Consider the following 16,591-nt stretch of genomic DNA (forward strand, 5'->3'; position numbering starts at 1 on the left):
TCCAGGCATTTTGCTAAGCTCTGGAGATACAAATATAAGAAAAAAGAAGAGAGAGATAGACAAGAGAGACATACCGAGATAGGGAGAAACACCCATACCCACACACACACCCATAGACACAAAGAGAAACTCTCTACTCTTTTTATTTATTATCAATTTTATAATTATAACATTTTTTGACAATACATATACATAGGTAATTTTTTACAACATTATCCCCTCCACCCACTCCCCTAGATGGCAGGCATTCCCATACATATTAAATATGTTATAGTATATCCTAGGTACAATATATATGTGCAGAACTGAATTTTATTGTTGTTGTTGTTGCAAAGGAAGAAGTAGATTCGGAGAAAATCTGGGGAAAAAACAAAAACTGCTAATAGTTTACACTCATTTTCCAGTGTTCCTTTTCTGGGTATAGCTGATTCTGTCCATCATTGATCATTTGGAATTGGATTCGCTCTTCTCTATGTTGAAGATATCCACTTCCATCAGAATACATCCTCATACAGTATCATTGTTGAAGTGTACAATGATCTCCTAGTTCTGCTCATTTCACTCAGCATCAGTTGATGTAAGTCTCTCCAAGCCTCTCTGTATTCCTCCTGCTGGTCATATCTGACAGAACAATAATATTCCATAACCTTCATATACCATAATTTACCCAACCATTCTCCAATTGATGGGCATCTGTTCATTTTCCAGTTTCTAGCCACTATGAAAAGGGCTGCCACAAACATTTTGGCACATACAGGTCCCTTTCCCTTCTTTAGTATTTCCTTGGGATATAAGCCCAGTAGTAGCACTGCTGGATCAAAGGGTATGCACAGTTTGATAACTTTTTGGGCATAATTCCAGATTGCTTTCCAGAATGGTTGGATTCTTTCACAACTCCACCAACAATGCATCAGTGTCCCAGTTTTCCCACATCCCCTCCAATATTCATCATTATTTGTTCCTGTCATCTTAGCCAAACTGACAGGCGTGCAGTGGTATCTCAGAGTTGTCTAAATTTGCATTTCTCTGATCAATAGTGATTTGGAACACTCTTTCATATGAGTGGAAATAGTTTCAATTTCATCATCTGAAAATTGTCTGTTCATATCCTTTGACCATTTATCAATTGGAGAATGGTTTGATTTCTTATAAATTAAAGTCAATTCGCTGTATATTTTGGAAATGAAGCCTTTATCAGAACCTTTAACTGTAAAAATGTTTTCCCAATTTGTTACTTCCCTTCTAATCTTGTTTGCATTAGTTTTGTTTGTACAAAAGCTTTTTAATTTGATGTAATGCAAATTTTCCATTTTGTGATCAATAATGATCTCAAGTTCTCCTTTGCTCACAAATTTCTTCCTCCTCCACAAGTCTGAGAGGTAAACTATCCTATGTTCCTCTAATTTATTTATGATCTCGTTCTTTATGCCTAAATCATAAACCCATTTTGATCTTACCTTAGTATGTGGTGTTAAATGTGGGTCCATGCCTAGTTTCTGCCATACTAATTTCCAGTTTTCCCAGCAGTTTTTGTCAAATAATGAATTCTTATCCTAAAAGTTGGGATCTTTGGGTTTGTCAAACACTAGATTGCTATTTTTATTCACTATCTTGCCCTGTGAACCTAACCTATTCCACTGATCAACTAGTCTATTTCTTAGCCAATACCAAATGGTTTTGGTGACTGCTGCTTTATAATATAGTTCTAGATCAGGTACAGCTAGGCCACCTTCATTTGATTTTTTTTCTTTACTTCCCTTGAAATTCTCGACCTTTTGTTCTTCCATATGAATTTTGTTATAATTTTTTCTAGGTCATTAAAATAGTTTCTTGGGAGTCTGATTGGTATAGCACTAAATAAATAGATTAGCTTAGGGAGTATTGTCATCTTGATTATATTTGCTGGGCCTATCTAAGAGCACTTAATGTCTTTCCAATTATTTAAATCTGACTTTATTTTTGTGGCAAGTGTTTTGTAATTTTGCTCATATAATTCCTGACTCTCCTTTGGTAGATATATTCCCAAATATTTTATACTATCGGCAGTTATTTTGAATGGAATTTCTCTTTGTATCTCTTGCTGTTGGATTGTGTTGGTAATGTATCAAAATGCTGAGGATTTATGTGGATTTCTTTTTGTATCCTGCAACTTTGCTAAAGTTATGAATTATTTCTAATAGCTTTTTAGCAGAGTCTTTGGGGTTCTCTAAGTATACCATCATGTCATCTGCAAATAGTGATAGTTTGATTTCCTCATTACCTACTCTAATTCCTTGAATCTCTTTCTCGGCTCTTATTGCCGAGGCTAGCGTTTCTAGTACAATATTGAATAGTAATGGTGATAGTGGGCAACCTTGTTTCACTCCTGATCTTACTAGGAAAGGTTTCAGTTTATTGCCATTACATATGATGTTTACTGACGTTTTTAAATATATGCTCTTTATTATTTTAAGGAATAGTCCATTTATTCCTATACTCTCAAGTGTTTTTAATAGGAATGGATGTTGGATTTTATCAAATGCTTTTTCTGTATCTATTGAGATGATTATATGGCTTTTGTTAATTTGTTTATTGATATAGTCGATTATGTTAATAGTTTTTCTAATATTGAACCAGCCCTGCATTCCTGATATAAATCCCACTTGGACATAGTGTATTATCCTGAGGATGATTTCATAGTCTTTTTGCTAATATTTTATTTAAGATTTTAGCATCAATATTCATTAGGGAGATTGGTCTATAATTTTCTATCTCTGTTTTCAGCCTACCTGGTTTAGGTATCAGTACCATGTCTGTGTCATAAAAGGAATTTGGTAGGACTCCTTCAATACCTATTTTTTCAAATAGTTTATATAGCATTGGAGTTAGTTGTTCTTTAAATGTTTGGTAGAATTCACATGTAAATCCATCTGGTCCTGGGGATTTTTTCTTAGGGAGTTGGTTAATAGCTTGTTCTGTTTCTTTTTCTGAAACAGGACTAGACTATTTACTTCTCCCTCTGTTAATCTGGGCAAGCTATATTTTTGAAGGTATTCTTCCATTTCATTTAAGTTATCAAATTTATTGGCATAAAGTTGAGCAAAGTAGCTCCTGACTATTGTTCTAATTTCCTCTTCATTAGTGGTGAGTTCTCCCTTTTCATTTTTAAGACTATCAATTTGCTTTTCCTCTTTCCTTTTTTTAATCAGATTTACTAAGGGTTTGTCTATTTTGTTGGTTTTTTTCATAGAACCAACTCTTAGTTTTATTAATTAATTCAATAGTTTTTTTACTTTCAATTTTATTAATCTCACCTTTTATTTTTAGAATTTCAAATTTCGTGTTCGTCTGGGGTTTTTTAATTTGTTCCTTTTTAGTTGTAAGCATTTTTAGTTGTTGAATTTTTAGTTGTAAGCCCAATTCATTGACCTTCTCTTTCTCTATTTTATGCAAGTAGGCCTCTAGAGATATAAAACTTCCCCTTATTACTGCTTTGGCTGTATCCCACACATTTTCGTATGATGTCTCATTATTGTCATTTTCTTGGGTGAAGTTATTAATTATGTCTATGATTTGCTGTTTTACCCAATCATTCTTTAGTATAAGATTATTTAGTTTCCAATTATTTTTTGATCTATTTTCCCCTGGGTTTTTATTGAAAGTAATTTTCATTGCATTGTAGTCTGAAAAGGAAGCATTTACTATTTCTGCCTTACTGCATTTGATTTTGAGGTTTTTATGTCCTAGTATATGATCAGTTTTTATATAGGTTCCATGAACTGCTGAGAAGAAAGTATACTCCTTTCTGTCTCCATTTAGCTTTCGCCAAAGATCTATCATATCAAACTTTTCTAGTATTCTATTTACCTCTTTGACTTCTTTCTTATTTATTTTGTGGTTTGATTTATCTAATTCTGAGAGTGCAAGGTTGAGATCTCCCACTATTATAGTTTTGCTATCTCTTTCTTTTTGCAGCTCTCTTAATTTCTCTTTTAAGAATTTAGATGCTGCACCACTTGGTGCGTATATTTTTAATATTGATACTGCTTCATTATTTATGCTACCCTTTAGCAGGATATAATGCCCTTCCTTATCTCTTTTAATTAGATCAATTTTTGTTTTTGCTTGATCTGAGATGAGGATGGCTACCCCTGCTTTTTTGGCTTCACCTGAAGTATAGTAGATTCTGCTCCCACCCTTTTACTTTTATTTTGAATGTATCACCCTGTTTCAGGTGTGTTTCCTGTAAACAACATAAAGTAGGATTCTGGCTTTTAATCCAGTCTGCTAACTGCTTCCTCTTTATGAGGGAGTTTACCCCATTCACATTTATGGTTAGAATGAGTAATTCTATATTGCTTGCCATCCTGTTAACCCCTGCTTATGCTTTTCTCCTTTCATTCCCTCTTACCCTCCTACCCAGTATTAAACTTGTGAACACCACTTGCTTTTCACAGCCCTCCCTTTTTAGTACCCCTTCCCCTCCTTAAATTTCCTCTCCCTATTTTACTCCTTTTTCTCACAATTTCTGTATTCCCTTCCCCTTAGCTTACTCCTTCCCTCCCACTTTTCAATGAAGTGGAAGAAGTTTCACCATAAATCAAATATGTCTATTGATACACATTATGTTCATCCCCCTCCTTTCTTTCTCTCAGATATGATAGGTTACCTTTGCCTCTTCATGAGATGTAGTACCATTACTTTACCCTTTTTTATGATATAATTTCCTTTCCACCTCTAGTTTCTAAGACAAATTATACATGTGTTCTTTACATATCTTTATGGCAGAAATATAGTTCTCAAGATTTCTTTTTACTTTTTTAGAAATCTCTTGAGTTCTGTATTTGAAGAACAAACATGTTGTGTAGATCTGGTTTTTTCATCAAGAATAGATGGAATTCACTTATTTCGTTAAATGTCCATCTTCTTCCCTGGAAAATCATGCTCATTTTTGCTGGGTAAGATATTCTTGGCTGCATACCAAGTTCCTTAGCCTTTCAGAATATCATATTCCAGGCCCTTTGTTCTTTTAATGTGGACACTGCTAGATCCTGGGTTATCCTTATTGTGGCTCCTCCATATCTGAATTGATTTTTTCTAGCAGCTTCCAGTATTTTTTCCTTTGTCTGATGGTTCTTGAACTTGGCCACTATATTTCTTGGCATTTTGATTTTAGGGTCCCTTTCAGTAGGTGATGGATGAATTTTTTCAATGTCTATTTTATCCTCTGTTTCCAAAACGTCTGGGCAGTTCTCTTTGATAATTTCCTCGAAAATAGTGTCTAGGCTCTTTTTTTCCTCACATTTTTCAGGGAGTCCAATTATTCTCATATTGTCTCTCCTGGCTCTGTTTTCCAGGTCTGTTGTCTTTCCAATAAGGTACTTTTACATTCTTTTCAATTGTTTCATTTTTTCTGGTTTTGCTTGACTATTTCTTGGTTTCTTCTTGAGTCATTCATTTCTACTTGTTCCATTCTAATTTTCAATGATGTATTTTCTTCACTCACTTTTTTTATATCTTTTTGTAATTGTCCAATTGAGTTTTTAAGTGAGTTTTGATCTTCTATGGAACTCTTTTCCATTTCATCAATTTTATTTTTTAGAGAGCTGTTTTCTTTTTCTATCTCACTAATTCTGTTTTCCTTGGAATTGTTTACCTTTTCTAATTCACTAATTTTGTTTCTCAATGATTTGATTTCTTTATCCACTCTGGATAACTTCTCCAGGCTCCCTTGCCAAGCTTCCCTTTCCTTTTCCCATTTTTGTTCTATCTCTCTTTTTGATTTCCCTATGAGATTCTTTTGTATTGAGGAGCAGATCATATACCCCTTAGGGGATTCCTCTGGAGACAGTCTGCTTTTAGTCTCCTCAGGGTTTGAAGTCTGCTCTCTCTCCATACAGAAGCTGTCAATGGTTAGAGCCCTTTTGAATTTTTTTGTTCATTTTGTCTGAGTGGGAATGGAAGAAAACAAATTGACAAGAGAAGCATTTGGTCTGTTTCTTGGGGGGGGATGAGCTGGATGGTATAACCGGGCTTTCTCTACAGACTTAGGGAGAAAGCAGTGAGGCACTAACAGGACAGCAATGGCTGCACTGTGTCTGAGCCTTGAGGCTCTAAGAATGCGCTGAGTCACTGTGGGTGGGGGTGGGGGTGGCTGGGTCCCGAGAGACGCTAGCTTTCCGGAGTTTTATTCTTCACCTCTGGTGTTACACCCTCTCCACTGCTCCTGGCTTGCTGCCAAGATGGAACATCCACTCTGGGGTAAAAGTCTTTTTGCAGAAACGGAAGAGATCGCACCCCTACCCCCTCTGGTCTGAGGTGTGTGAGCTGCCTGTCTCACTCTGGCTGCCTGCCTTCAGTCTGCGCCCAGTCTGTTCGTCCCCTCCCCCAAGCAAACACAGACCTTCTCTGGGGAATTTCAAGGATGTCTTCTGTTGATGATTATTTGTGGGTTTCTTTTCCAGTCAAGCATTAATTCCTAGGCTTGTCATGAAGTAAGTCCTGAGAGAAAACACGGAGCTCAAGCAGCTGTCTGCTTCCACGTCTCCATCTTGGCCGGAATTCTCAAACCTCTCTACTCTTAAGGGGTTTTCACTTTAATGAGGAAAAAGAAACACATAATAAGAAGCTAAAAATTAGAGTGAAGAGCAGAAAAGTAAGAAAACTTCTTAAATCATGTATTCAGGTGAGAAATGAGATATTCTAAGCTGAGCTCTAATTTATTTTTTTGGAGGAAATGGGGAGTGATTTGCTCAGGGTCACATAACTACTATGTTAGTTTGAATTTTAATTCAGGTCTTCCTGACTCAAGGTTCAGCACTCTATCTTCCACAGCGCTTCACTGCATATAATTTGGTATCATTCGTACTATGTTTTCCTGGTGTGAAATAAGAACTGAGAGGCATTAGGAAGAACCAGGTTCACATAGAAACCTGCTTAGGACCACATAGCTAGTAAGTCACTTAATTTTTTTGAGCCTCAAGTTTCCTTACCTGTAAAAGAGCATCTGTTGCACAGGACTGTTGTGAACATCCATTGAAATAGGATACTTCAGTAAGAAAAAGGAAAAAAACAAACAAGCTATGAAGTTTGCTAGTAAAGTGCTTAGTACAATCCCTCCCGCATAAGAAGTAGTCTATAAATTTTATAGCTAGTTAGTTGTTGTTTTCTTCATGATTGTCATTTCCCCTCATTCTTTTCCTTTAGCTCTTGTGCATCCCTCGTCTCTTCTATATCTTTCTCTACTCTATGTACTAATTCATTTTAAGAGTTAATAAATTTAAGAGTTACTTAAATACATACAAAGTTTCAAAAGAACCCAGTTGGGTTGTCATATTGTAAGATAGAGCAATGAAACACATTAACAAGTAACTTTGATACAAAATAGTGCATGCATAACAGAGAAGTACTGTTAGGTTTTTACTAAGTGCTAAGTCGGTACTTAACAATTTTCTTATTTCAGCCTTTCCTGGGAGTTTTACTTCTGTGAACTCCTGGGGAGGATTGGGTAAGGAATAAGGCTTTGTTCTGGTTGTGCTGGGAGGTTCACCCACTCTATCATACTGTCTCCTTGATGAAGGACTGCTGTGGGTGCCTCTTTTGTAGTAAAAACTGCTATTTCCAAGGGTTTTTGAGTGACTCTTTCAACCACATTGGATAAAGCCAGTTCAACTTCTCTCCAAGCTTCTTGTGCTTCTTTTGTAAGCTGGCATGGTGAATTTAAAGCACTGTCTCCCCTTAAAATGTAATATAGAGGTTGCAGTTGATTGGTAGTTAGGCCTAACACTGGACGCATCCATTGGATATCTCCTATTAATTTTTGGAAATCATTTAAGGTTTTCAACTTCTCTGTTCTTAAAGAAAGCTTTTGTACTGGGAGTGTCTTAGGATAAAGTACAAAACAAAGTGTTGAGAAATCTTAGAGGGAAGGTTGAAAAAAACATCCTAACAACATCTCAACAACAAGATCAAGGAAAGCTTAGTAAATACTTAAATGCTTTTTGTGTGTTCATATTCTCGTCCTCTCCCTCTCCCTCTCCTTCTTCTTTTCCCTCTCCCTCTTCTCTATCTGGCTGTCTCTCATTCTGCAATATGCAGTATCAGAAGTAAATAATAGAGGCAAGTAGATTGCATAATAGATAGAGAACTGGCCCTGGAGTCAGGAGGTCCTGAGTTCAAATCCAGCCTCAGGCAATTAACATTCACTAGCTCGGTGACCCTGGACAAGTCACTTAATCCCAAATGCCTCACAAGCCCCTTCTTCCAAAAAACAAAACAAAGAAGTAAATGCTATTTTCTTTTAGGTGCTATGTGACACTCAACTTGATAGTGTTGTATTGCAACTAGCACAAAGCCTTGAATACAGAAAATACTTAACACATTGTTGGAACTGAAAAATGCCACGGCATAAAGTGATTAGATATATACACTTGTATCCATACATATATATGTATATGTGCATGTGTGACACACATATAACTTGTGTGTTTATGCAAATATACACATATGTATGTTTGTGTGTATGTGTGTGTCTTTTAGCTGTTTATACTCTTCCAGGGCTGGGCCCTCTCTGGGGAACTCTGGTCAATTCTTCTCTGTGGATGGGAGATGGTACCTGTTTTCAGCTTATATTTTCAGTCAGGAAGATAAACTCTTTATACTGTTATTTCTTCCATATCTATTTAACACCAATGAAACTGGATTTTTCTCTGTTCCCTACTCTTATTCTACCTTCTTTTGCCTCCATCCCTGGAATGGATTTTTCTTCTCTAATTAGTATTGACTGAAATCTCTTTCTTCTTTTAGCACACAACTCAGATGCATATTTTCCATAAAGCTTTCCACAATATCTCTCTTCTCCTCTGCAAAATGATCTTTCCCTCCTTATATTTCACATAGCCTATTGCCTGTGAACTCTCCTTCACAGTTATCTCACTCTCTCTTACATCATCATTATTTGTGTTCTTAAAGCATGCTGTTTTTGGAGTCAGAGGACTTGGATTTGAATCATATAAGCTCTGTTATTGGGGGGTGCCTGTGTGACCTTGTACCCACAAGTACCTTTCTGGACCTTAATTTGCACTTTTGTAAAAATAAAACGTTTGAACTAGATGATCTCTAAGGTCCTTTCAGACTCTTATTATTTTGTGTTTATAGTCCTACTATCCATAATTTGTACCTCCTTGCAGACATTCAATTATAAGCTTCTATGTCCTGTATCTTTATATATCTAGTCCTGGGCATGAGCTGTTTGTTGTGAGTAGAGGGTTTTTAATAAATGTATTTTGAATTGAAGTTTTGAATTTAATTGTAACTCTTAATTCTCTATTTTCATAGAAATCATCTAGGCAGAAAGTATAGCAAAATTTAAGATCTTACAGTTCTTATCCATAAAATGCAAGTCAACCCAGGACTGGGAGCAGAATTGTTTTCAGGGACCCGAGGGGTGTGTGTGTGTGTGTGTGTGTGTGTGTGTGTGTGTGTCTGTGTGTGTGTGTGTGTGTGTGTGTGTGTCTGTGAGAGGTGAATGTAGAAGGGTGTTCCATGAGTTAGTGTGCTATGCTTCTTCCACTTCTATGGCTTCCAGGGATCAAGACCTCTTCCTCCATAGTCCTTTTCAGGCTCCTATTTCTGAGTGACCAAAATAAATATGAAATATGTTTCATTATTCAAGGCCCAAAGAGCTGTGACTAGAGTTTCTCTTCAGACATTGAGGGTGACTATTAATCCCATATGTAATTTTTGGCATATCAAAAGATATAAGCCAGGGACTCATGTAGGGCAAACATCTTTATACTTATTCAAGGTTATCTCCTGTATTCCTGGGATCTTTTTGCTTCTCCTGATATAGATTTCTTATTGAAGACATAACCCAAATCCATTGATCCTTGAGTTGATCGTTGGCGCTCCCGAATGAATAGACTAGAATGGAATAGGGTTGGTTGGGATAAAAGCCACATACAATCTTAGAACATGGATTGTCATAGTGTACAATACAGTATAGAATATCAGAACTGGAGGATCCTTAGGGATCATCTAGGCTGGGAGTTCTTAACCTTATTTTGTCATGGATCACTCAGCTTCTTCTGAAGTCTATAGACTCCTCAGAATAATATTCTTAAATAACCAAAGGAAATGTTACATTTCAATTAGTGGTTAGTGAAAGTAAATGTAATTCTCTCTCCCTTTCTAAGCTAGATTTCTTGAAATCCATGTAATCCAGATTAAGAACCTTAGACTTAGACCAGCTTCTAAATTTTACAGCTGAGGACACAAATCCAATGAATAGTGACTTGTTTAAGGTGACATTGTTGCCTGGTGGCATATAGTTACTCAGGTATATGGTGAGTTGCCTCTTAGAAAGTGAGAAAAATACCAAGGCACATGGAAAACGTGTTTCATCCTTTTTTGGCCTGCTAATGTTTTACATGTGAAATACCATTTGTCTGAGCATTTCTATCCATAAATTAGACTTTTTTTTTTGTTTTTTTTTGTTTTTGGCTAGACATGCAGGAGTCAGATGAGAAACAAATGCTCTTTCCTCTCAGATTGGGCCATCTGTAGTACAGTTAACCAGTAACACACTGGGGTTGTTTGTCATTATCTGCATCCTGTAGTTTGCTCCTGGAGGTGGAAGAGGGGCTAGGTCAGGCCAGGCCAGACCAGAAGAGGATGAGAAATTATTTGCCCTTCTTTTCCCTGAGGAAAGGAAAGAAGGAGGCGTGATCTGGGTTTATCTTTCCTAAATGCTATTTTCAGGTATTAGGCCCCAATCTGCTGACTTTGAAGCAAAAGGCTCTCCTGGGAGACTTGGAACTGAGAAATTCTTAGAGATCACCTGGTTCAACTGATGAAATAAAAAGCATGCCAGACAACTAAGTTAAAATCCTGCTTCCGATATGTTAACTTTGTGATCTTGGCAATACATCTGACTAGCCTAGAACCTCAGTTTCCTCACCTAGAAAATGATAATCATAGTTGTACTACCTTCCTTCCAAAATTGTTGTGAATAGAATGCTATGTTTGTGTTCTTTGTTAATTCCTGTAGTTCTGCCAGACATCAGGATAGGACTCCCAGTGAGAAATTCCCTCCCTGAATGCACATTGGTATAGGCTCTGCAGCTTACACCCTGAGAGAGTTAGTTCCCTATTTTGTTATTGCTACCATTACAATAGGCAAGACTAAGGCATAGAGAAACTCAATGAGTTACCTAAAATTACAGAGCTAGTGTCAGAGTTGAGGGCACTACACCAAGACTGCCTCTTCTGATACCATCTTTAGCAATGGGCAATAGAGCTAGAAAGAGTAATCTGAAGAGTTAAGCATTTCTTAGCACTTCTAAAGCTTGGCACTTCCCAAGACATTTTTACAGTCATTTTGTAATTTGAAGCTGACAAGTAAGGAAAGTTAAGGATCTCATTATCATTCCTGTTTTATGGATGTTGAATCTGAGATCCAGAGATGAATTCATTTTTCTAGGGCCAATATCAAGTATGTGTATATGTGTGTGGGAACATATATGCTTGCACATACATGCATGTTTTTTAGCTCCTTGAGGGCAGAAGCTGTTTTTATTTCTTTGTAATTTTCAGGACTTAGACTAGGAATTGGCATGTAGTAAGTACTTAATAAATGCTTACTGGCAGTTTGGGGAAGAGGATGGGGACAAAAAGTCATATTTTTCAAGTCCTGCTATTGTTTTCCACTCCTTTCCTCCTGTCTTCTCTTGCCTCCCACCCCCCAAAAAAGCAGGTTTGATTTCTCCTCCTTTTTTAGAGAATAGGATGAGAAAAGTCTTATGTGGTTTGGCTCCCTCCCCCTTCATGGTCTCACATCAGTGTGAGAAAGCTTGTGTTAGTGCCAGCCTCTGTGATCAGACATAACCAGAAAATAGACTCCTGGTAACCTTTTACCCACACACATGAGCTTGATTTAATGAATCATTAGTTAAGGAAGTTACTAATGCTGAGGGAATTCTCTCTGTTAAAGGGTAGACTTCTTTCCCTGTGTGCTCTGGGACTTTTCCTTAGAGAATCACCCTGTGGGGAAAAGATCCTTTGCTCAAGTATGAATATGCATATGTATATGGTCATGCATGTATTTGTGTACCATAATATGTAAGTATGGCAATATGTGTGAATGAATGCATGGCAATATGTATGTGTGAATGCAGGTGTATAATTGGTAAGTGTGAGGATATGTGGTTATTTCACATGTGCCTTTAAAAGCAGAGTAAGTCCCTTTCTAATCTTGGTCCTGTTGTTAACTAGTTCATCGTTACAGTGTCTTCTATTCTTAAACCATTTGCCCCATTGTCCTGTTTCTACTCATATATTGTCAAACTTCCCCTTGGTATGCAAGCATGTTGGTCAGATCCATTGTAAATATCCACTCAATAGTGCAGATAGGTGTATGCAAATGAAAAGTGTGTGTGTGTGTGTGTGTGTGTGTGTGTGTGTGTGTGTGTGTGTGTGTGTGTGTTGTGTGGGTAACTTAGATGTGGTGTAGTTTCAAGTGTCCAGAAGCAGAAGTACTACTGTTCCCTCCTTAGTATTAGCTTCTCAACTTCCTTTCACCTATCCTAAGGCCTGCCTCAACTTCTCTATCACTTACATTTCAGAATTCTTGCATAACTTGATGGACCTATTGATGGTAAACTCTGCTGTTCTTGCCAGGACATTCTAGTGAATCTTTAAATCCAAATTCCCCCTTTTCTCCCCCTGGACATTGTTTCTGACCTATATATTACTCTTAGTCATTGGCAAACATCTGCCTTATCCCTGACGGGGCTATTAACTACAAGGTAGAGATTGAGCCAAAAGGCAGAACATTGTGTTGAAAATACCTTTGAGTTTATATGTAGAAGAATGAGTGTGAATCTTGGCTGTGACACTAACTCTATGATATTGGGTAAGTCCTTTTCCTCCGTTGACTCTTTAGATTGTTTTTATTAGGCATCTGGTGACCTGACGGTGTAATAGGGCAATAAACAAATTGAATTAAATCTTAGGCTGCATTAAGAGAGGGAGAGGAGGGTACAGGCAGGACCAGGGAAGTTACAATCCCATTGTCTTCTCCTCTGATCTGAAAACATCTGGAGTACTGTATTTCATTTTGGGTGCCACAATCAAGGATGGACATTGACCAAATAGATGTCCACTGAAGACCTCCCATGACTCATGTGATGTGGAAAAGGACCTTGGGCTCTTTTTGATTTTTTGAGTATTTTGTTGATGTTTTTAAAAAAAATGCAGTTATTTCTTAATCACCATATTTGGATCCTAACATTAGTCTCAGAGATGGAAATATCACTAAAGGGATCAAAGATAGCAAAAGAAGTCAAATTGGATCCAATGTTTGCATGCAGATCTGTGCCAGAGATGATATGTTTTTGATGCTATCCAAAAATACAAGGATTTCTAAAGGAAAGGGAAGTCACAAAAAAGAACAAACTCTTACTCAGACTTTATAAACACTTAAAAAGTTCACTAAGAGAACACTACACTACTACCACCAGTAACTACTAATTCTTCCATTTATATAGCATTTTCAAGAGTCGTCTAGATAAGAATTGAAGGCATCCTTGATGAGTATATTAGTAGATGTGATAGGAGAAATATCTATCACCATCCCCTCCCATGTGAGGTCTTAACTTAAATAGTTATAACTTAAGTAAATTATAACTTATAATAGTTATTTTCTCTAAAAGGTATTGAAACTGCCCTTGAGATTTGATCAGCTCAGGGAACCAAGGCTCATGTCATTGATAAGGCTTCTTGATCACCTGTACAACCCTGAGGCTTCACCAGAGGATAACCCATGGTAACACATGATCAAGGAACTTCACTCAATTGAACCAGTGCTGTATTCTTAGATGAATGGCTTTGTTCTGCTCTGATTGTCTTTACCTTGATGTGGTTAAATAAACCTTTTTAATTCACTCTTAGTAGTAAGTATCACATTTCTTTCTAGTCTTTGACTTTAGATATTAGTCTGTCTTTGTCTAACTTACTGCAGTAGGGAACTAGTAGTAGTCTTTCTTAAATGATATTCAACAATAAACTGCATCTTTAGTACATTAAGTTAACTGATTAAGTTGAATGATGTGGAGATTGTGGATAATTTTTCAACATTGACCCTTGCAAAACCTCCTTTTCCCCTCCTTCCCCTCACCCTCTTCCCTAGATGGCAGGTAGTCAAATACATGTTAAATATGTTAAATCCAATATATGTATGCATATCTATACACTTATCTTGCTGCACAAGAAAAATCAGATCTAGAAAGAAAAAAAAAAAAACCTGAAAAGGAAAACAAAAGTGCAAGCAAACAATAACAAATGAATGGAAATGCTATGTTGTGGTCCACCCTCATTTTCCATAGTTCTCTCTCTGGGTGTAGCTGATTCTCTTCATTACTGAACAGTTGGAATTTGTTTGAATCAACTTGTTGAAGAGAGCCACATCCATCAGAATTGATCATAGTATAATCTTCTTGTTGCCATGTATAATTATCTCTTGGTTCTGCTCATTTTACATAGCATCAGTTTGTGTAGATCTCTCTGAAATCATCCTGCTGGTTTCTTACAGAACAATAATATTCCATAACATTCATATACCACAATTCATTCAGCCATTCTCCAATGGGAATCCGTTCAATTTCCAGTTTCTTGCCACTATAAAAAGGGCTGCCACAAATATTTCCCCTCCTTTAAGATCTCTTTGGGATATAAACCCAGTAGAAACACTGCTGGATCAAGGGGTTATGCACAGTTTGATAACTTTTTTAGCATAGTTCCAAATTGCTCTCCAGAATGATTGGATCCTTTCACAGTTGCACCAACAATGTATCAGTTTCCCCACATCCCTTCCAACATTTGTCATTATCTTTTCCTGTCATCTTAGCCAATCTGACAGGTGTGTAGTAGTATCTCCGAATTGTCTTAATTTGCATTTTTCTTATCAATAATGATTTGGAGCACCTTTCCATATGACTAGAAATAGTTTCAATTTCTTCAATTGAAAATTGTCTATTCCTATCCTTTGACCATTTATCAATTGGAGAATGGCTTGATTTCTTATAAATTTGAGTCAATTCTCTATATATTTTGGAAATGATGCCTTTATCAGAACCTTTGAATGTAAAAATGTTTTCCCACTTTATTATGGCTAATATAGAAAAGACCAAATGATTAATAATGTTTCAGGTTTCAGTATGAAGTTGGATAGGAGCTTTATAGAGTTTTTCAGTATTATGGATATCTAGGACATTATTACAGGGGAACAATGAAAAGTGTACAGAATTGAAAGGGAGAAAGATAGTGGAATGAATTGCTTTTGGGAAACTGCATAGCTATTTTATTGACCCCAGGTTTCCCATCAAAAACAAAGGCCTACTTAAAAAATATTGACATTTGGGATTGCTCTATGGAAATAAGAAGTAAAACATCACTGCCTCTAAAGCACTAAATATTAATGTGTCACAGAAGGCTCTGGAGAGACTCATAGTAGTTATAAGCAGGTTTCAAAACAGAACATGAAGTCAAAGAATAGGAGTAAAGGATGCCATCAAGAAATTGCATTGCAGGATGAAAAGATGAACTGGTCATGTGACAAGAGCAAGAGGTGACAGGTGGACAACTGGAGAACTTCCTTGGGATGTTAAAGGAAAGGGAAAGCATCCAGCATTTTATATGGAGCCCTTGTGAAAATAAAAGAAAACACCTTATTTGGGCAGATATGAATAGATTGTGATCTGCCTCATTGGAGGTAACTTCTCAATTAGTAAAACTGTAGATCCATTTGAGTATCATTTCCCAATATCTTCATTTGCCTCCAATTGAGTCCTTTTTTGAAATAACCCTCCCCCCCCCCCAATTTTTACCTTAAAAGGAGACTGAATCCCAGAAATGGAAAAAAGGAGCCAAGGTAAGATAGCTAATAAGTGACAGAGTTGGGATTTAGCCATAAGCCTTCTGATGTAAAATCCAGTGTTTCCCCTATTATATCATGCATTTCTCAAGCCTTACCTTTCTTGATTTCTCTGCAGCATTTGACATAACTGATCATCCTTTCCTAGATATTCTATTCTCTATGGGGATTTCTGTTGTTACCTATCTTACTACTCCTTGTGAGTCTCCTTTGCTGTTCATCATCCATTTTCTGTCCCTTAACTGTGGGATTCCTTGAGAATTCTGTCAGTTCTACCTTTTCAACATACTTTGCATTTGCCCCCTTCTTTCCATTCATATAGCTATCCTAGTTTTCTCCACTTCTCTCCCAGATTATTGCAAGAGCTTCTTAATTGTACTTTTAATTTACAGTTCCATCTCTCTCTAATCTATACTCTAAGCAACTATCAAAACCATCTTCCTAAAGCATGATTGACCATGATACTCTCTTGATCAATATTTCTTAATAGTTTCATATGGTCTTAAAGATATAAACTTTTCTGCTTGGCATTCAAAGTGCTGCATAGTTTGGCCCAACCTGTTTTTCTAGATTTGTTTCACCTGATTCTACTTCCCATACAAAATGACCCATTTTCCTGAAGTCAGCATTCAGTTTCCTGTCTATGCCTTGACACATTTTTTAGAGCCCCTCTCTTCATTCAAA

At 36.8% G+C, this 16,591-nt stretch overlaps 1 protein-coding gene across 5 annotated transcripts in view; it reads left to right on the forward strand.

The window, feature by feature from the left end:
* Nucleotides 1–16,591, forward strand: part of RALGPS1 (Ral GEF with PH domain and SH3 binding motif 1) — a 652,627-nt gene that overhangs the window by 72,961 nt on the left and 563,075 nt on the right. The gene's annotated exons all lie outside the window — the stretch shown is intronic.

This window comes from Sminthopsis crassicaudata, chromosome 2 (assembly GCF_048593235.1).
Source record: "Sminthopsis crassicaudata isolate SCR6 chromosome 2, ASM4859323v1, whole genome shotgun sequence".
Taxonomy (NCBI): domain Eukaryota; kingdom Metazoa; phylum Chordata; class Mammalia; order Dasyuromorphia; family Dasyuridae; genus Sminthopsis; species Sminthopsis crassicaudata.